The sequence below is a fragment of the Cavia porcellus genome, unplaced genomic scaffold (genome assembly GCF_034190915.1).
Source record: "Cavia porcellus strain 051 isolate PalLab524CR breed Dunkin Hartley unplaced genomic scaffold, mCavPor4.1 scaffold_14, whole genome shotgun sequence".
In the NCBI taxonomy this organism is placed as follows: Eukaryota; Metazoa; Chordata; class Mammalia; order Rodentia; family Caviidae; genus Cavia; species Cavia porcellus.
The window spans coordinates 11,779,965-11,800,263 of record NW_026947497.1 but is presented as its reverse complement, the minus strand read 5'-3'; the positions used below and the strand labels follow the sequence as shown (position 1 = coordinate 11,800,263).

Here is a 20,299-nt window from a genome sequence, read left to right as displayed (position 1 = left end):
GATCAGGAGCCTGAGGCCAGCCTGGGCCACATGGCAAGACACTGTCTCAAACAAAGCGTAAATGAGCCCCAGGAGTGGGGGCACGTGCCTATAACACTAGCACTCTGGGAGGCTGAAGCAGGAGGATGACAACCTGGGCAACTCAGCAACTCAGCAAGACTGGATCTCCAAACCATAAAAGGGCTGGGGATGGAGCTCAGTGTGAGGACCTGGATTCAATTGCCAGTACCAGGAAAAGAAAAGGAAGAAAAATAGAGGAAGGAAGAAAAAAATGGAACAGAATGGAAGACTTCCAACGCCAGTAGTCAAATAATAAATTACAGTTTTCTTATAAAAACTGTACGATTAGTACTGCACACCTTACAAACACGGAACATGATCAATAATCAAATCTAACGGGTATCACATGTTAATATTTAAACTATGAATCTGCAGGGCACACAAGATATTTCTAACATCGTCTCCTTTAGACGGTTTCTTTCTTTCTTTTTTTTTTTTTCTTTCTTTCTTTCTTTTTCTTTCTTTCTTTCTTAATGGTACCAGGGATCAAACTCACCACTGTGCACTTGCAAGGCAGGCGCTAATACCGCTGAGCTAAATCCCCGGCTGTTAAGATGGTTTAAGTTTAGATAGTAAATAGATTATTGGGTTTTAGGTAATGTTGACATGAGAAGAAAATTATAAAAGCATAATGCCAAAGAGCAATGTTATTTTTCCAAAGTAAAATATTCTTAACACCACCAACACAATACTCTGGGATAGTTTCGTGAGTCAGGGTTTGGGGCGCCTCTGGGGCGGGGTCTGGGGTGTCTGCGCTGATTGGCAGCCGCAGGGATTCTAAGTACCACGAAGACGGATGAGTTTTATCGAAACCATTTTACCTTTTGTTGCTAAGGATCAGCCTAAGGTGTTTAACCGTGGGCTAACCTAGTACCTTTTAGGACCAGGAGTGTTCTGAGTTACTCCTGGACACCGTGTGTCCGCGGCAGGAGGCACTGCCAGCGCTGGGGGGCATGCAGCGCGCTGCCCGTGAGCCCGACTGTGTCCTCGCCGCCACTCGCTCCATCCGCACGCCGAGGTGGACACCGCTTAAGAGCTGAGTCCTGCCCGCCGCCTGGGCCCCTGGGGTACCTCTGACAGCTGCACCCCGGTCCTGCGCCTCCCCCCACCCACCGCAAGCCTCCCTGCTCCGGGTGGAAGGGCAGGTGCACAGGGCACGGACGCAGGGCTTTCAGGGTGTGGGGAGGCACCCATTTAAAAGGCACCGGAAACACTGCCAGGATCGATGTGAAAGGCTGTCACGGATTTAGAACTGGACAGGAGATGGAGCAAAGCCACATGAATTCAAATGTACCCATCATGCTTCAGTGCATTATTATACAAGGGTCTATCAAGTGACAGGAATAAGTGTTTGATTCAAAGACTATTGCCTAGCGACGCTATTCAAAATTCACAATCACAGACAAGTAGAGATTTAATTTATTGCAAAGGTACGACTATCTGCTTCCCTCGACTGAAATAAATAACACTACCTTAGTCCAGATGCTAAAGTAATGCCTCTCAGACGTCAGTGTGCACACGGAGACCTTGTTAAAATGCAGATCCTGATTCCTGGGCCTGGGCTGGGACACAGAGGCTGCACCCATGGCCTCTCCAATGACCACCGACATCACCAGTGCTTCGGATCTGGGAATCATCGCAAGCCACGGCTAGCAAAGTACTAAGCTTTACGGTTCAACCTATGTCAACTCTATCATGTTGTCTTGGCAGTAGTGATAAGGGGGAAACTGCTGAACTATACCACCCTTCACTGTGGCATCGTGGCATCATGGCATCATGGCATCATGGCAGAGCGGGCTGAGACTACCAATCCTGACAATGCTCCAACAGTGGCATCAGCCCCACGCAAGCTTCTTTCGTCCCCAAGGTGCAGCAGCTGGCCTGGGGGTCCATGCCCGTTCCATCCGGCCTATCCTTTCGTGCTCCTCCCGCAGGCCCACTCCCACCAGTCAAGAGATGCACAGTTAATGTCTACTGAAACAGTACTTCTTTCATTAAGTTTTTCTTTCAGCCTTAGTAAAATGTTCGCTCCTTTTAAGTCCTCATACTTTCCAAAGAGACACATAATTTTAAAGCACTGTTCCGTGCATATTTGCTAGGAATTGACCCCTATTACTATCATTTCACTCCCTTTTATATCAATTCCTCATTCTCAAATCTAGTTGGCACTGCACATATGAGAGCACACATATCAAATATTGAGATCATGGGTCTAACCTCAGACCAATTAGTTCAGAATTCTGGGGCTCACAGGGAGGGCCAGAGGTTGCTTAAAGTCCCCCTGAGTATTTTAACAGCTGGGAACCACCCAGAACTTGCACTGATCCAGTTCAGAAGTATTCATAATGGTGCACTCGATGCAATTCAATAAATATTTACTGAGGGATGAAACACAGTACCTTCTTACTACTCACACACATTAAACTTCCAAGCCTCCCATATGTGTACTCTGGGAAGAAAAGGAAAGCACATCAAATGTTTTATTCTTTACCGCACATTCTCTAGTGCCACACTGTCACCACAGACTAAATCCTATTTGTACAAAAATTTTGAATTTGCTGATAATTTCCTCAAAGCTCTGCCATCAAATATTCTCCCTGTAGATTGGGATTTTCCATAAGACTGGGTCCAATTTACTTGTGCTTTTTCAGTGAAGCACTTTTCCCCTCTCAAATTGAAGAGATATTACCCATCATTAATGGATTTTTCAGCAGCAAGAAAACTGGAAGCAACCACCTGGCATCCAAGGTAGAGCATCCTTTTTGCTGCTGTCAAACAGCATTAATCAGCAGCTTCCAGCATGCTGCGCCCAGGCGGCCTGGGCACCATGGGAAGAGGGGTTTCGTGGCATGGCAACAGTTGGTGAGCAGCAGGAAAGCCAAGCTATTTGCAGAAAACACAGCTAAAGCTTGCTTCATTCTCTTCTTTTCTTCTTTCTGTGCAATTGCTAAGGGAGAAACTCCTGGCAATGCACTCAGGAGACTTTCTTATCACAGAAACAAGAAAGTAAAGTGTTTAAAACCTGACTGTAGGAAACAACATCATTCTTCTTGCTTTGTAGACCTCTGGGCTGTAACCTTCAGCTGAGAAGTCAGGCAATCATTCATACAATTCGGGTTGAAATCCAAGTCTCACCTGAACTCCACAGATGGCTCCAGGTATTCCAGATTCCCCTGGCTGCACTATGCAGAAATATCTACTCTTTTTCTTCAGCATTATTTAGTAGAACTCTAAAGTATGTAGGTATTCAATGGATAAGAAGAGTTCCTTTATTCATTAATTTAAAAATAAGTCAACTAAGTTACTGATATGGCAAGCATTTTGCAAGATGCCAGTTTGAGAATATTTACAATAACAGCAACAATAACCAGTCTAAACATGGACTCTGCGTGGTGGAAAAGAAGACAGCAATGAAAGTTGAAGTAGCTACTTTAAGGAAAATAGAGAAGAGACGGGGGACTCAGAGTGATCACTGTCCTACACTGATCTTGGGCTGAGCACGGTGCAGGCCTCGTCCTTGCTAATAACTCCACAGCCTCCCTCGACAGCTGAGTTGAGGGGCTCTGACATCCTGGTCCCCATCCTTTCTTATAAGAAAATGCTCTCAGATACCTTCTACCTCTGAGAATATCTCATATTCACCTTCCCTGGCTATCACAAAAACTATCCTAGCCGGAAAACAATGGATTGGGGCCTGAACTCTGGTGCAACATGCAAAAAATAATTTTCCCTGAGAATCCCGCTGTAGATGCTGCTTGAGTTTGTTGTCTCTGCGGCTCCTTATGTTCAAATCGCTCATTCATCACCCCATACTGGAGATGCCCTGGAAAGGGGATCTGGCTTGTACACCCCAAGACTGCTACAAAAGCCACATTCTGTCTGTCCCGCTTCCCACTGCAGCTCGCCTTTGAGTTCTCCACAGGCTTGAGAGTTACAGGGTGACGGCATAGGTGCAGGTGTGCTCAGTTCCTGAACAGGTGCTCAGGGGCCCTGCCCTTCTTGCCAGCCCCACAGTGTGACCTCACTAGAATTGGGAGGGAAGAGGTGCCTATCTACACTTGGGCGAGATTAAAGTTGCTTCGATGACCACTCAAAGATGGCAAGGAACCCCTCCAGGATGGAGGGAGCAGGGAAAGGGAACATGCCAGTTGATCAAGGAAAGAGGAAAGCTGGCTTCAGATTGAGCTGGATCTGGGGGGAGAAATGGGAGCTCTCTAGTTAGCCTGAGCAGGTTAGTCACACTGTGCGATCTGCACCAAGGAGGGGACCCGCGTGCATTTCTGTATCATCCCCTAACAAGAGGCACGGCCTTCATCTCAGTGGGTCCCAATCACTGTTTACCATGTGACCTCCTCTGCCTTTGGCTGCCGGGGGTTGGAAACCGCCCCATTCTGGCTGAAAGGCATAGCCTTACACTTCTCTCAGCACCGCTGCACTGAGACTCCACCTCTGCATCCATGTGAGGTGATTAAGCCACAACCAGAATACACTAAAATAGTCATTATTTCAGGACTGTAAGACAAGATGGCTCTCATTTCAACTAAAAATGAACCCAGTCTTATTTGTAGGACTCTATGCTGCCTGTTACTCCATTCTAAATAAATCTAACTTGACATTCTTAGCTCAGAACTTCTCTGGGGTATGACAGTCTCCTGGTTCCTCACCATTACTGTGATTAAATGTGATGTTATCACGCCAACTAAGGATTCACTAAGCAACTAAACATAAGCATTTCAAATGTCTCAGAGGCTAATTGTCTTGGGCAGAAAGGACCGAGATAGAAAGGGATGTCAATGACATAAACCATAAAATTAATGTTAAAGAGTTTTCAAAAGACTCAGTGCATTCAGTGGCAGCATCGAGCAAAGTCAAGGAAGCCACACAAGAAACAGGGTTGCTGAGCCCTAGCAGGGGCAGATGTGCCACAGTCTGTCCGGCAGACATGGTGCTGTGTGTTGCTTGATTTCAGAATTGCACTGATAAAACTCACAGGATAAACCAATGGTCTATGGTTCAGTTACTGCTACCCTCATGGAAACAAGACAGGAAATTAAAGTATACGTTTATATGGAGTGAAACCCCAATCCACATCTTCCATCAGAGTTAGAAACATTCAGATACTGCAGAGCATCTCTACTGAATGAATAACCTCAGAGTAAACGATGCCAAGGGGGAGAGATGCTAAGTTGTGCAGGGTATCCCGCAGTTCTTGGGGTGGGATGGGGAACTGTTCTCACCAAATGTTGACACAGGAAATGAAGTCAATTTGCAGCAAGACATAAAGCTATGTTTGGAAAGAAGATGCAAGAAAAGAGGAGGCAATAGAGACAAAGAAGGGAGAACTCCACAGTAGGCAACAGGCTGCACAGCCACTCAGCCCCAGGGAAGCCAGGAAGCGGGAGGGCTGTGGATCTGGAGTAAGGTGCAAGTGGTGTCTTAGAAATATCACTGGATACTCAAAGTCAGAAAAAGTAATGAGTCACATGTGCTACCAAGGTTGAAGAGAAACATGGCCCTTTCACAGGAAAGCTTAGCGTAAGGGATGGAGCAGCAAAGACACGAGCAGCTCTTTTCTATCCTACCCAAATTCTCTTGGCAGCAAAATATTCAGGTGGTGATGACACATACCTAAGCCAAAGACCAAGGCCAAATGCCTTCTTTTACTCATTCGTATGTGTGTGCACGTGCATGTATGTGCCCACACATGCATTCCCAGGGATCAAACCCAGGTCTTGCTCACACTAGGCAAGCCTCTACCCCTGATGACCTCTCCAGCCCTGAATGCACTCCTTGCCTTTTCCCAGGATGGTGCACCACATGATGCTCTTGGTACCTGCACTGGTCCCTCTGAAGATGTGACCCATCTGTCCTGGAGCACACGTCCTCCTTGCCCAGCCTGCACACACAAGGCTGATCCACTGCCGCCTGCCCCGGAGACCTGGAACACAGCTTGCACTAATTTGGCTAACTGGGTGGCTCATGTCAACAAATTTTTAAATTCTGCTCTCCAGGCGGCAGGGCTATGCTATAACAAACTGCTGGCTAATTAGGGCTTAAATGTCTTTTCTTCACCTCTCCTGACCTTGCTGGCACTGTCCTCAGGCTTCCCTCCACAGCTTCCTCTCTCACTCCTTGCTGCACAGCATGTTCTGCGATCCACTCACACCACGTGGGCTGCCAGAACTTTCTTCCTGGTTCTTCTCTTGCCTGCTCATTGAGATACCTCCCACCTGGCCTGTACCTCTCCCGTTTCCTTAACCCTAAGGTGATAGCTTCTTATCTTTACTGTAACCGACTATTTACTCTTAGCCATGGCTTGATTCTCACTGTAACACAAATCTACATTTGTATGAGTGATTTCTCTTCACTTTTTTTATCCTTACAAACTCTGTATCTGAAATCTAGAAAATACACTGAAGTGTTCCACAACGCAGTTAGCTAATCAGCTACTAAAATGGTGTTACATATTTTTATTTGTTTTTCATCATATAAGGTTGGAGTGTTCTAAAATGTTTTCGGGACATGAATTTATGTGACATTCACTGCATTTTGAATAGTAGAAGAGAACCAGGCTAACATATACTTAAAGGTTCTCCAGGGGCCTTTGGTATGCAGACTGTTTAAAAATAACAAGCCAATTTTTTCATCATAATTTTTATGACCAATAATAAACAACACACCCAGTTAAGATATAACTCATGACTTCAGTTTCTGTGTATCTTTATAGTTCTTCCATCCTGCAGAAGCTCATACACAGGAGCACAGAGTTTAGGCTGGCATCTGGTAGCCACAACAAGAAGGATCTGTCCCAGGGGCACACTATCAGCCTCACATCTTCCAACACATGGGGAAAGACTCAAAGAGAAAGAACTAAAATGCTCAGGAGCGAGGATGTGTTTTAGGTTGCTCAGGGACATGACAGATGTCTCTGGTGTGCTTGGGAAGGACATGACAGATGTCTCTGGTGTGCTTGGGAAGGACATGATGCTGCATAGTGAGTGTGAGGCCACGTAGACTGGACAGCAAGCGTGGGGCTCAGAGCCCAAGAGGAGCACGCGGCAGTCAGCTCCTCTGGGCTCTGCAACGGGGCGCTGTCCTGGGAGCCTGGGTCCTCTGGGCACTTGCCTGCCACAGCCGGTCCCCAGAACTCACATGTGAAGAAACCAACCTGGGGAGCTCCCTGTCCCCAGGGCCTTTGTACTGAGCTGCATCCTCAGTACCTGCCACCCAACACCTTGTTTTTTTGGAAACAAAATCTCAATAAGTTGCCCCAGTGAGACTTGAATTTGTGATCTTCCTGCATCAGCCTCTCCGAGTGCTGGGGTAACAAGTTTACTCCCTTCACCTGGCTTCTCTCTATCTTACATACTCTTGGCTTAGATTCCCCTATAACTCTAGGGTCATTCCGATATTTTGTCCCCCACATGTGTCACCATGGCAAACAATCCTAGAATGCGACCTGCCCTGAGCTTGGTTCCGAGGTCACCTGAACCTGTCCGGACCCCCGGCCTCCATGTCATCTTCCCTGTGCACCTCCCTTCTTCCATTCTCATCAGCCATCACCCCTGGGGCTGGACACGCTTGGCCCTGGCCCTGGCCCTGCAACTCCATGGCCCACGGCATCTACTCAGCACCCTCAGACAAGGCTCCTCACCACTCCTCCCGCATCTGCACTCACCCCCATGGCATCCCCCAACCAACCCTGCATCTGACTACAGACTGCATTCTCTGCAGTCCCGGAAGACAGAAAACGGAAGTCTGGCCCTGTGGCTTCACTTCTTAAAGCTTTTCCAAGCACTCTCTTCAGCTATAGCCACAAGTGCTTAATCAGAGACACAGCAGGCCGGCTCCACCTGCCTCTGCAGCCCTTTTCCTCCTCACCCTGCTGACTCCTCACCTCCTCGCCCTAGCTCACCACTGCCAGAACCTCCCGGGAACATTCTCCACACATCGCGGTTCACTGATTTCACAGCAACCCAACAGGGCAGATCCTCCAATGCACTGGACCTTCCGTCAGAAATGGCCCTGCCACACATACCCTTCAAAGCACAGGTCATTCGGGTATCATGGCTCGAGGAACTCCTGCCCTGCCTCTGCCGCTGCTCTGGGGCCTCCTCTGTGCCATTAAGTGGAGCGTTGCTGGCATCACTGTGGCTTCTGTCTGTACAGTGACTATTTAGGGACATGTGTGTCTTCCTCCGGGAACTGGGAATATGTTTCTCCCGTTTCTATATTTTGTACTGCACAGTATCCAGACATTCAGTAAAGGTACTGTAGGTGTAGAGCTAAGGGATATGTGGGTGAATAAGGGGACCCTCCCTAGGATTAGCAACAGTCACTAAACTTGAAACTCACAGGCCACAGGCCGAGCACAGCAGCCCTGCAGTCAGGCTACAAAACCTGCAGGAAGCCTAGGGGAGCGGGGTGCATGTGTGTGCAATCTAAATCAAGCTAGGAAGGGACTGAGAACACAGCCACACACACACTGCTAAATAAAACCAAGCAGCTCTGTGAGATTTACGGATGTTAACAGCTCAACTGAGCCATAGGAGACCTCACAATATTTCTCTTTCAAAAGCTGTTGCAATTTGCTTTCCAGTTCTGATGAAAGAACACCCTAAGGTGTCACAAACACACACCAGAGCCCAGGTAACACCGCTTAATTACCTGGGGACACCAGTAGGGTGACAAATCCCAGCCCAGCAGGAGCCCTGGCTCGGGAGCCCTCCTCAGTTTGAGGAGGTGCTGAGCAGTAAACACTGGTTGTAGGCGTTGCTCCAAGGCGGCCAGTGTGAGAAGCGGGCAGTCCTCACTGTTGCTGTCCCCAGTGACCTCTCTTGGAATCCGCACTCAGGTCCTCCCGCTCACGGGCAGGCTTCCACTCTGCTTTACCAGGATCCCCACACTCTGGGAGCCCAGGGACATGAGCGCCACCAATGCTCCCCGGATTTGGGCAGTGTTTGACTTCCTGGAGCCCTCGGATAAAATAAATCTGTTGGACCCCCAAATTTCAAGCCATGTTCAACCCTAAAAGTTTGTACTCTCAGAGAAAACCAGTAGGAGTCACATGTTACAGTCATGTGCATACGCAATGTGTTCACATACGCAACCATACGCAATGTGTTCACATACGCATTTATCAATTTGCAAAACAAAGCATCGTTACCTTTACTCGGGGATACTGATGTGTTTCCTCCAAACTCTGAAGGCCCTCAACTTGTTTAAATTTCAACTCCACAAATTTTTATTTGTTAGTTAAAGGCTCTACCAACGCACAAGAAAACTATCATCCTATGACTGAGGCCTTCAATTTGAAATTAAAATTTATGTCTTACAGAGCCACACTATGGGGGCTGGGGATTTAGCTCAGTGGCATAAGCGCCTGCCTTGCAAGCAGGCAGTCGTGAGTTCGATCCCTGGTACCGATAAAAAGGAAAAAGACAAAAAAAAAAAAAAAAAAAAAAAAGAGCCACACTATGCCTCAATGCACAAGATCATCTGGGTCTTCTCAAATGCGGGGAGAGGGTGCTCCCTGGCAGCAACTGAGCCCCATCATGACCAGTGTAGGGGCTACGCGGGGCTGGCGGGTGGGGAAAGCAAGGGATTCGCGTCGCTAGAGAACAAAGCTGGCGCGGCCCTGGGGTGCGCAGAGCCCTTCGCCTTCGCATGTGCACCCCGCCCGGCACGCAGTCTCGCGTGCTCGAAGTGCATGTGACAGACCCACTCCAGGCCACATGAGCCCCAGCGCCCTGGCACAGTCACCTGTATGCACGGGGAGCCGGATCTATGCAGGGAGAGGACAAGGAGACCGTGGTGAAGTGTTCTTGCACTATGGAGGAGTCTAAAAAGGCTTCCAATTCCTGAAGAAGGAGAAGCACAGTGAGGCAAAACATCTCTAAAATAAGCGGTACAGGCCTTTAACCTACAGGCAATTGAGCAACTAAACTGGACCGCATCGCTGCGGCGTGCAACAGTGGCTGCTAGCAGCAGGAAAGCTGGTGTGCACACCTGCTAGAAAAACTCAGTTAGGGAACAATTTTAAAAGTCAGGCCCCAGATAAGAAGACATCACTGTAAAATCCACTGAGTGGTGAATTTTCCACATGCCTGGTGGCCTTTGAGCCATGAGATGGACTAAATAGCCAAAGAAGGATTTTCCCATCGCAATCTAAACAAATCCAAAGGTGTTTAACTAAAAATTTGCAAGAATTTAGTACAAAATCTACTAAAAACACCTTTCTGTTTTGATTTTAGAATTTTAGATTATATTTGTATGACACAAAGTTTCAATGTCCATAATTAAAATACTTTAGCTCATTGAATTCTATATTACTTACTTTCAAGTATTTCAGAAATTAGATATAAAAACATACCTACAACTCCCAGCATATGAAATAATCTGTTACATTTATCATGAAAATATATTTATATTACTTTTTACAAGTTTATTTGGCCCTTTGTCTTCTGCTACCTGAGAAAACAGCCACATGAAATATACTAAATGTTTCTTGATTAAGACAAAAAGCAGTTCTTTAAAATGGAAAGGCACACGCTCAGAAAGTACCACATGCTTTGTGAGAAAGCACTGCTGAAATCCACCCTTCTGAGAATTTAATGCTATTATCAAACAGTATTTCAACTGCCACATGGGCTGCAAATAGAATCCGAGAGTCTTCACTAAATGATGTCTGAAGTATATCATTTAGGGCACATGACAAATTTTGTGGTATCTTTCGTTGTTGTTTGTCAATAGAGTATTCAAACACAAAGTATGAAATTTTAGATTCTAAGTGGATAGTTCCCTCTAGAACTAGAATTATTGGTCAGACACTTTCATCTATCACCCAAATGGGTATTGGTACCTCTCTTTTCCTCAAGGTCATTTAAGGGTCAGTACACATAATTGCTTGTTAGTACAGTAGGCCTAGGGAAAATTATCAAATTAATACTCTAAAGAGAAAAGGCAAAATATTAATCCCATTGTTAAATGTCAGAGCCATAAAGCCATATAATTGGTGGACAAATAGTAACTGAATGTTTATTAGTCAGTTACCATCAAACAGATATGCACTATCATGCTTACATTCAATAAACATCCAATATCATCAAAGATGCTAGCCAATCTAAGTATTAATCACACTCATAATTACTTGTATCAAAAAGATTCTAATTATCTAGGACACAGTTCCCTGGGATCAATCTCTGGTATAGCCAAGTAAAAGAAAAAGGAAGAAAAAAAGAAAAAACATTCTTTTTTTTAGATGACCCATGTTGGGCCACATATTCTAATTTTTTTAATTATTTAAAACTGTTTTCACTTGTGCAATTCATAAAAGCTACAATAACTTCTACCTAAAATATGGTTCTTCTGAATGTTACAGAAAATATAAAAATATTATGAAAGAGTAAGAAGTGACCTTATAATATACAAAGAGCTGTATAGTTAGAAAATATAAAGAATATAATGAGATCCAAATCTTATTGGTCCTTGTAATCACCTTGTAATCAATTTTAAATACTGCTTCACATAGTAAGAATTCTAAAATGCACACTAGGATACCTTTGTCCTAAAGTATTAAACTGAAATGTGTATTATGGGTATCTGAAGTATATATTAGACCATATTGTGGGACTCTCCTTATAATCCAGATGCAGGCTTGAAGTAATGAGACCACTTTCATAGACCCTGATATACACCAATGGAAACTGTTAAATTTTCCTAGGAAGAAAAGAAGCTTGTTTGAATACTTGAAAATTCCATTTCTGGTTTCCAAATTAATGATCCTGCTTTAGACAAAAATCTAAAAGCTATATAAGACATAGCACTATTCTCAGAATGAGGATAATTAATTATGTAAACTTTCTGTGTGACCAACATAGAATATGATTAAAGCAATTTAGTTTTTAAAACATTCAAATATTTATAAACCACTGCCAATAGTATTATATCTGAAACTCAGACTAATATGTGTATGTGTACATGTATGTGTGTGTAATTTTTCCCAAATTCTTGTCTTTTTTTCTATAGACAGCCTACCCAAAGTATCTTTTAGTAGTGTTTTTGAAGAGAAGAAATTAATTAATCTGCAGGAGAAACAATACTTTCTTTCAGCTGATTATCTTCACAGGTGGACAAGTTATTTTAAAAAAGCTTTGAATTATGACTAGAAAAAAGCAGTAAAGGGAAGGAAATTCACTTCTCCACTGATGACAGCCAGTGACTCAGAAAATTATTCCAACAGTAAATCTTTATCTCACCAAGGGATTCTGTCAAAATACATGGACACCTGTTGCTGGGGACCAAGGACTTACCTTTGCAGATTAAGCATAGAAGCCTTGAAGGTTATACATGCCTTCAATCCACTCTAAAACAGCTTCAGGTGCAGCCCCCTACATAGTCAGTAGACAAATACCTGGCTGCCACATGTGAGGGGCCTGGTTGCCCCAACTGACTTTTTAATAACTGGAAAGAGGGTCCTGTTGTGTCATATGATTAGACAGCAATGCTAGATTAGTGACCTTTTGAATTAGGATGATATTGGGAGGAAACCACACCATGAGGGTGCAGTCATCCCCAGAAGGATTAATGGTCATTAGGCCCTTATAAAAGAGGCCCCAGAGAGTTGCCCCCCACCTCCACCAGGTAAGAACACAGCAAGAAGCTGGCATCTGTGAGCCTGGAAATGGGCCTTCACCAGGTCTGTCCCACCACAAAGCTCTGATAAGTGTTGCAGGAGAGAGATACATTTACCTGAGCTGAACACTGCAATGTGTATACAGGTACTTAACTATGATGTGGTACACAAATATGGACAATTTTTATATATCATTTTAAAATATATTTAATTAAAAAATAAAATCTAGAACATCGCCATCTAACTTGGTTCAACTTGCCACACAGAAATATTGTTTAAAATGTGGGTGAACATTAGCTTTACAATAAATTATTACACTACTGCATGAAAATGCTTATTTTAAAAAGTCTGCTTATGAACGCTTAGAAAAGCATTCTAGGACAGTCCACAACTAACTTAGCATTTCTTCACAGTCTCAGGACCAACACAGACCCTAACGCTTAGCTCTGGTTCTACAGTCCCCTCCCACAATGCCTCTTCTTTCTGCTTAAGCCTGAATGCGCTCTGAGGAGGCGAGGCTAGCTTCTCCTTAAATCCTGGGTAAAAATAAAGGCAGCCAGGGGTAAACTGAATAGCCCCAGCAGCTGCCTTCCTGTGAACAGCTACAAACAGCACTACACAAACCTGCGGCCAGACAAGGAGGAGAAAGAAGGGAGAATGAGCACTTACCCCGCTCATTTAGGAATTTGAAAATCTAAGAAGAAACCCAGATTAAATTCCTTAAAGCGCTAATTTAACAATGTCTAAATAATATAATCTTACGATAGCACATATGATAACCAAAAAACCTGCTTATTCAGCTAATACTCAAAATCTTATGTCCTCTTGTATATATGTTGTAGATTATTTCCATCCTGTATTACTCATACCAGCATTGCATAAGGTAAAAGAAGCATCCTGATTACTTAGAAGATAGTAATAATGATAAAGTCCCTACTATTTTGTAGGTTTATTCACTACAATTTACAATTAACTTACAATTAATTATTTTAGAAATAATTTACAAGCATAAGATTATATGAGACAGAGCTTCATCGATAAGCTAAGGATTAAGAAGACACGTGCTGTGGGAGGTCACAGACATCCCTAAACAAGTTGGGATCAAATAAGCCTGGCACTGACCCAGGTCAGAGAGAGCAAGGGCTCACAGCATTCACACTGTCCTGACTGCTCCGTAGCTGTTTGCGAACCTCAAATGTGACCTAGAGTTCCATGGCCAGGACTGCTCTATTAAAATTACCTTCTTTCTTCAAGCTCAAGGAGTGGCCATAATTCAGGGCTCAGCGCTGCTGCTCACTATTAATGGAGTTTCCATTTTAACAAAGTCACACTGAGCACTTAGCCTGCTGCAGACTACTGGAGAATTTATTTTTGCAAAACACAGTGCTTATATTATTTCGTATAATATTTACCAGTATTGTACAGCACTTACACTATTTTTCTGAAGCTTATTAATTTTTCTTGGATAGAAATGTCTATTCAGATTATAAATTCCATTATCAAATACTGCCTTTCAGCCCAGTGATGCCCTAGAATCTAACTCAACATAACACACCCATGAAACCAACACCAAATTGAGGGAACTTCCCATGTGTTAGGAGGAGCCAGTTAATTTAAACTCAACAAACCAGAGGCCCTTGATTCTTAGAAACTCAAGTTCACTGAGTAAATGTTAGAAGTCAAAGTCTTTGTTTTAAGGAGTACAAACACAAATCAGGTCATGCAAGATGATAGCTGTCTATAGGCTAACAGAAAAACATCTATAAAAACCAAGTCCAATGATTTAAGATCTTGCTCTCTAAATTTAGTTATATTATTAGCTAAATCATATTTTGCCATCTCTTTTAAGTTTTTGAAAATTGGCTGTCTTTCTCAAAGGTTGGGAAGTTTTAATGATTTCAAAGAAAAAGAAATACTCTGTAATATTTATTTGTCTCAAGTATATTAAAAAGTTAAAATTTTTCCAGTCAAAAGACTGTCTTACTTGGTAGCAATCCAAGTTCCTCCCTATCAAGTAAAAGGAAATTGAAATAGAAATTTTATTTGATGTAGTAAGTCCTGCCAATGTCCAATGAGATGAAAATAAGCAGTGGTTTTGTTTCTGCTATTAACAGGAGTTAGAACAGAATATGAGCAGTAAAGAAATAAAGCTGTAAGCATATTTATAATTTAGCATGCTCTGAATCATGGCAAGACAGAAACAAATATGGAAGAAAATGTTAAACCTATTTCAATATATAATCGCATGTCTCTTTAGAAAATTTATCAAGAAGGAAAAACAAACTTCCACACTCAGAAAAAAAAGCTGATGAAAAAGAACTATTGATAGAACAATTACTGGAAGTATCCCCAGTTTTCAAAAAAAGTTTCTCAAGAGACTAGAGATAAAACTGTGACAGTAGGATCAATTTCTTATGCTGATTTAACTGAGTTTACTTAAACCATACAAAGGTGCCTGTTTGGTTTTGTTGTTGTTGTTTGTTGTTGTTCCTTCTTTTTTGTGGATTTTCAAAGTCAAATACATTGTCTATAAAGACTAATAGGAACATCTACAGCAACATGTCACAAACTATGGTAGCAAAAAGAGGCAAACCAGGATTGCTTCCTGGGAAAATATTGTAGATAAACAAGAGAGAACCTGCCTTCACATATTATTCCCACAGACAGAGGTAGCATTTTGGAGAATCTCAACAAATAGTAGAAGATGGGACACAGCACTGAGAAGAAGAATAGGACAACAGTTTAAAAGATAACCTTGCACCCACCTGCTCTCTTTAAAATTGGTTGAACAATAGCAGAGGCATCACTATCCCTCTCTCGCACTATCCCTACAGAGTCTTGTGGTCTCCAGTTCCTCCTCTATGAAACTGGGACAATACCCAGTGAGAGTTATTTTTGAAGATAAAATGAGAAAGAATATGCAATGCAATTCCAGCGTTCTAACCTAAGAATAACAGGAAAAAATGCTTTTCTTAGATTGCCACCTTCTGGACTTAAACAGACATCAACTATGGGAGCCAAGGAATAATGTAACACATCTAATCACAATGAGATTCATCTTTCCAGGAGACCTCAGCTTCATGCCCGCTGACTACATTCTCAGGCAGTGGCTCCAGACTTGAGTGTGCATGGGAAAGACTTGAGCCTGTTAAAAACCCCCAGTGTTCTGAACCAGCGGGTCCAAGGTAGATCCAAAGAACTGAATTCCTTTACCCAGGAGTCTAGGTAATTCTAGTACTTTTAACCACCAGAACACTGCTCTGATCAGGAAATAGCAGGATTAACTAGCTATTACTAATATACAAAGCTATGAAAGGGAAAATCCACATAATAATGATGAGTCAATAGAAACAGAAAGACATTGAAAGAAAATCACAGAATATAGGTTAGAGATTTTTCCACCCAATAAAATGACAGATGGTGATTTTAAATACCTTTAGCAGTGGTGTATTGCTCTCTTCAGGCAAAATATACTATTTTGGGTAACAGATGGATTCTTTTTAAAAGGATAAATTGTAAGTTATTTGGAAGACTGGAGAAATGGGGACGGACATTATTCAAACTGAGTTATTCATATAGACCTTTCTGGACTTGATTGAACTACACAAGATATCAATTCAAATTCAAAACTGATTTGATTACAAGACTATTCAGACATCCAAATTTTGGACTTGTTACTTGATTTCATGAAAAAGGCCACACTGTCGGAAGCTGATGAAAAAAATCAAACTTTTCATATGTTTCTTATACACATTCCTATGGTACAACATTTCAGTCACACATCTGGTAATGTCTCTCATCTGTCTACTTAGGAAGTGGAAAGTTACACAGCAATAAAATATATATAAAACTAAAAACTAAAATATTTTGCAGTAGTCACAAATATTTTAATGGTCCAGATGCAAGTATCTTGAACACAAGATATGCTATAAAGCCATTTTATTTACTATTCTGTTAAAAATAATAGTGCTTCCATTTTGGCTTTATCTTTATGGAGTTATTTTACCAAATGAAAAAAACAGTTATTAAGCTATACTATTTGTCTCTGTGTTTTAGAAGCACATACAAACCTACAGGTTTCAGCTGACTGTCCTGTGTGATTAACGCTCAGCCTTTTCCATTTTCATGTATGTAAATTACCAGAGACTCCTACAGCCTTGTCTACTGGTGCAGCATTGGTGCAAAATTGGAAAATGTGTAAAGCTACACAACAGTGTGGTCCTGGGAGCTGGACATGGTGGCCCACAGTTGTAATCGCAGCACTCTGGGATGCTGAGGCAGAAGGATCCCAAGCTTGAGCTCAGCCTGGGCAACTTAGGGACTTAAGTAAGGCCCTGTCTCAAAAGCAAAATTAAAACTAAACAGTTTTGGGAATGCAGCTCAGTGGGAAGGCCCTAGATTCAAACCACAGTACCACTTATATACAAATATAAATAAGTACATATGTATATATATTCTTTAATCTAATCTGCCAAAATATTGTGTGGAGTAAGAATCATTTACAAAGCTGTCTAGAATTTAGAACAAGCTCAAAACTCTCTTACACTGTTACATTTCCATAGTGGCCAAGCTTCCTGTTAGTTAAGACCCTAGCTGGCATGTGGAGAAACCCCCCTCCCCTGATCACTACACCATCAATGCCAACCTGCATCATGGGGAATACTTGCTTGTATGAAATAACTGAGTTTTAAAGCCACTGATTCTTGAAATATTAGCAACTTTGCCACCCACAATTTCATTTCCTTGGACACTATAAGAGTGTTTGATGCTAGTCTGCGAGAGTATCCTTGCTTCAAGCTGGAGAAAGAAGACAGCAGAACGCTCTGGTGGGACCAGCGGAGCACTGGGGTGTCCTCCTACTAAATACGAATCCCTCAGAGAGCAGCAGTGTCACAGGAGACCCTCTGTGACCCTCGCGGGGCAGGGCAGGAACAGCATCACACCCTCCATCCCAAGCACAGACACAGATCAAGCCATGAGACCCCAGTGTCCTCCTGCTAAACGAGAGCGTGCCACTTCTTCCAAAGCCACAGCTCCGTGCTGCCCCACCCACCCTTGCTGTGAGGATTCACAGACACAGCCAGAGCACTTGAGCCAACAGTGCCCCTCCAGCACTGGCCTCCTTTCTTGGTCATCTCAGATCCCTGAATAGAAGCCCACAGTCAGTTGGTTATTGTGGCACCTCTCACTGAGATGTCCCTCGCTCCCGCGATAACGCCTTGTCCAAAGAGCCTGAGTTCCCCGCATGTGGCTCCCTGGCAATCTCAACAGAGGGCTCAGTGGAGCCCACAAAGACTTCCCAAGAAATCCAGGAGGAACGTCTATCCCAGGTGCTTACCCTAGCCTCCGTAACAAGCTGCTCATCTGTTCATCTGCCCATGGTGGTTCACATGGCGGAGGACCCTCAGTTCTGTCCCTACAAGCAGCCGTCTGGTGAGGTATAGAACAAGACAGCCACTGCAGCCCACCTGCCATGCACTTACTAGAGGCAGGAGTGGGTTTCTGGGACTATGACTGAACATGGCCGCAGTAAGCCTGCTGGCCCCTAAACATGGGTGACCCAGAAACCCAGAGACTCACCTGAAACATCCAGAGTACACACAGACACCTGAGTGGAGGCGCAGCCTGGCTGCACTCCAGTGCTGGCTTTTCTCAGGCCTGCGGCTTATTAGGGCGGCTTAGCTCCTGGTTATTATTTCCTCATCACAGAACACTGATTGGCCTACTTTTTAAATGCAAAATTTTAAATTGTCTGCTGTGTAAAATGATATAGAACCATAATCTAAAGTCCTAAGATATATGTATGTAAATCTCAAAAATCTTTGTGCAATAAAAAGTTTCTGATTATAGCATATGACTTCTGATATTCTGAAAAATAACTACTAGCTTTTAAGTATGAACACTGTATTCTGCCATTTCTGCTTCCCTCAAAGGTATAAACATTTTCTTACTAAATGCCTTAATACAATAAACAACATCCACTTAAGAAAACAGTAATAACATCAAAAAGTGATTGCCATCAACTACTTATTAAACAATGTATAAGAACTCTTATACCAGTTACTTTTAATCCTCACAAAGTACCAAAACGTATCTATGATTATCCCCTTCATACAGAAGAGTCCCTGAACAGGACACTCTCCAAACACACACTGTGAAAAAGCAGAACTGAGAACCGACCCACTTAGGTCTGACTTACCAAGCCCAGATGTTGTATTTGTGTCTTATTATGCAACTCGTTCCTTTTGAAAAGCAACTCCTCTAGGTGAAATAGCTTCTAACGCTCAGTATCTCACAGTGCTCTGACTGCTCATCCAGGATGACTCCGAATGTGTGCACAGGAACAGGGGCACACACCCAAGCCCTGCTATCAACCGTTTTCACTTTGGCTGTGTATTTAACAAAGGAATACTCCTAAAACACCATCGTCTCAGCAAGCAAAGCTTAAAAATACTGTAGCTATTACCTTGGCTAATTTGGTAGTCTCTATGCTAATACTTTGAGATGGCTTTGGTCATATGAGTTCAACATCACCAGTCAAAGCTCCAAATCTCCTGGAGACACATTCTCACCTCCTTTAGCATCCCTGAGTAGGTTGCTTCTAAGGTAGCACAGGGACCTCAGAGAAACTGAGAGGACACTGAAATGATAATGTGGGTTAAAGCACAATTCCTTTTTTTCCACCTTTCCCTCTTTTTTTCTTTTTCTTTCTTTCTTTCTTTCTTTCTTTCTTTCTTTCTTTCTTTCTTTTTAAATGCTGTACAATTAAGTAATACTCAAGGAAAATATATTCCAGTACTGGGCAATCCAGAATGCTTAGGCATGTACAAAAGAGCATTCCACCAACAGGCCCTGTCCACTCGACTATCCATTTTATCAAACGGCATCACTATCTTCATGTAAGTATTAAAAAAACTGTCATCCATGAGCATGCTTCCCCCCAATTACACAGCACCATAAAAACACACTACTGTCCTGTTTACAGACACAGGGATCTTTTAAATATCAGAGATTTCAAATCATTTAGATTATTTTTAAGTTTGGAGACATTCTGCACACCAGCAATCTATAATTTTGAAACACAATGCAAACTCGACATGAGCAAAATGAAAACCAGTTATTTGTCAGTGAATATTTTTTTTGCAATCAGCTCATTCAATATTTAAACCATTGAAGTAGGAAGCATTTACATTACAATCACATCTAACACCCTGCCCATGTACCATGTCGGGGTCCAAATGGATTTTAGGAGAATTCTTTACAAAGCATCTCCTTCAAAGGTGGGGCTCAGGCAGGAAAGGCAACAACAGTTCAGGAGTCAGGCCGTGAAGAAAGGAAAGTGGCGCTGGGTGGGGCCGATAGTTTGCATGTGTGCCTGCCGTTCCTCCTCGGTGTCATTTCCATGAAAATCAAGGGTGTGGGAACGTGTGCCTGAGTAAAAGATCCCATAGAATGCTTTGTGTGCCGGCCCTGCCCACCGTATAATCCTTAGCCGTTTATCTTAATTACTGCAAGCCATCCCCCTGACATCTGGGAGAACTGCAAAGGATCTAAGCGAACCACAGAACTATCACGCTGGGGATCGTATTTCTCCTGTCACAACAG

At 43.1% G+C, this 20,299-nt stretch overlaps 1 protein-coding gene across 42 annotated transcripts in view; it reads right to left on the bottom strand.

Annotated features, from left to right (window-relative positions):
* Ank2 (ankyrin 2) overlaps positions 1-20,299 on the bottom strand; it is a 505,060-nt gene that overhangs the window by 280,085 nt on the left and 204,676 nt on the right. The gene's annotated exons all lie outside the window — the stretch shown is intronic.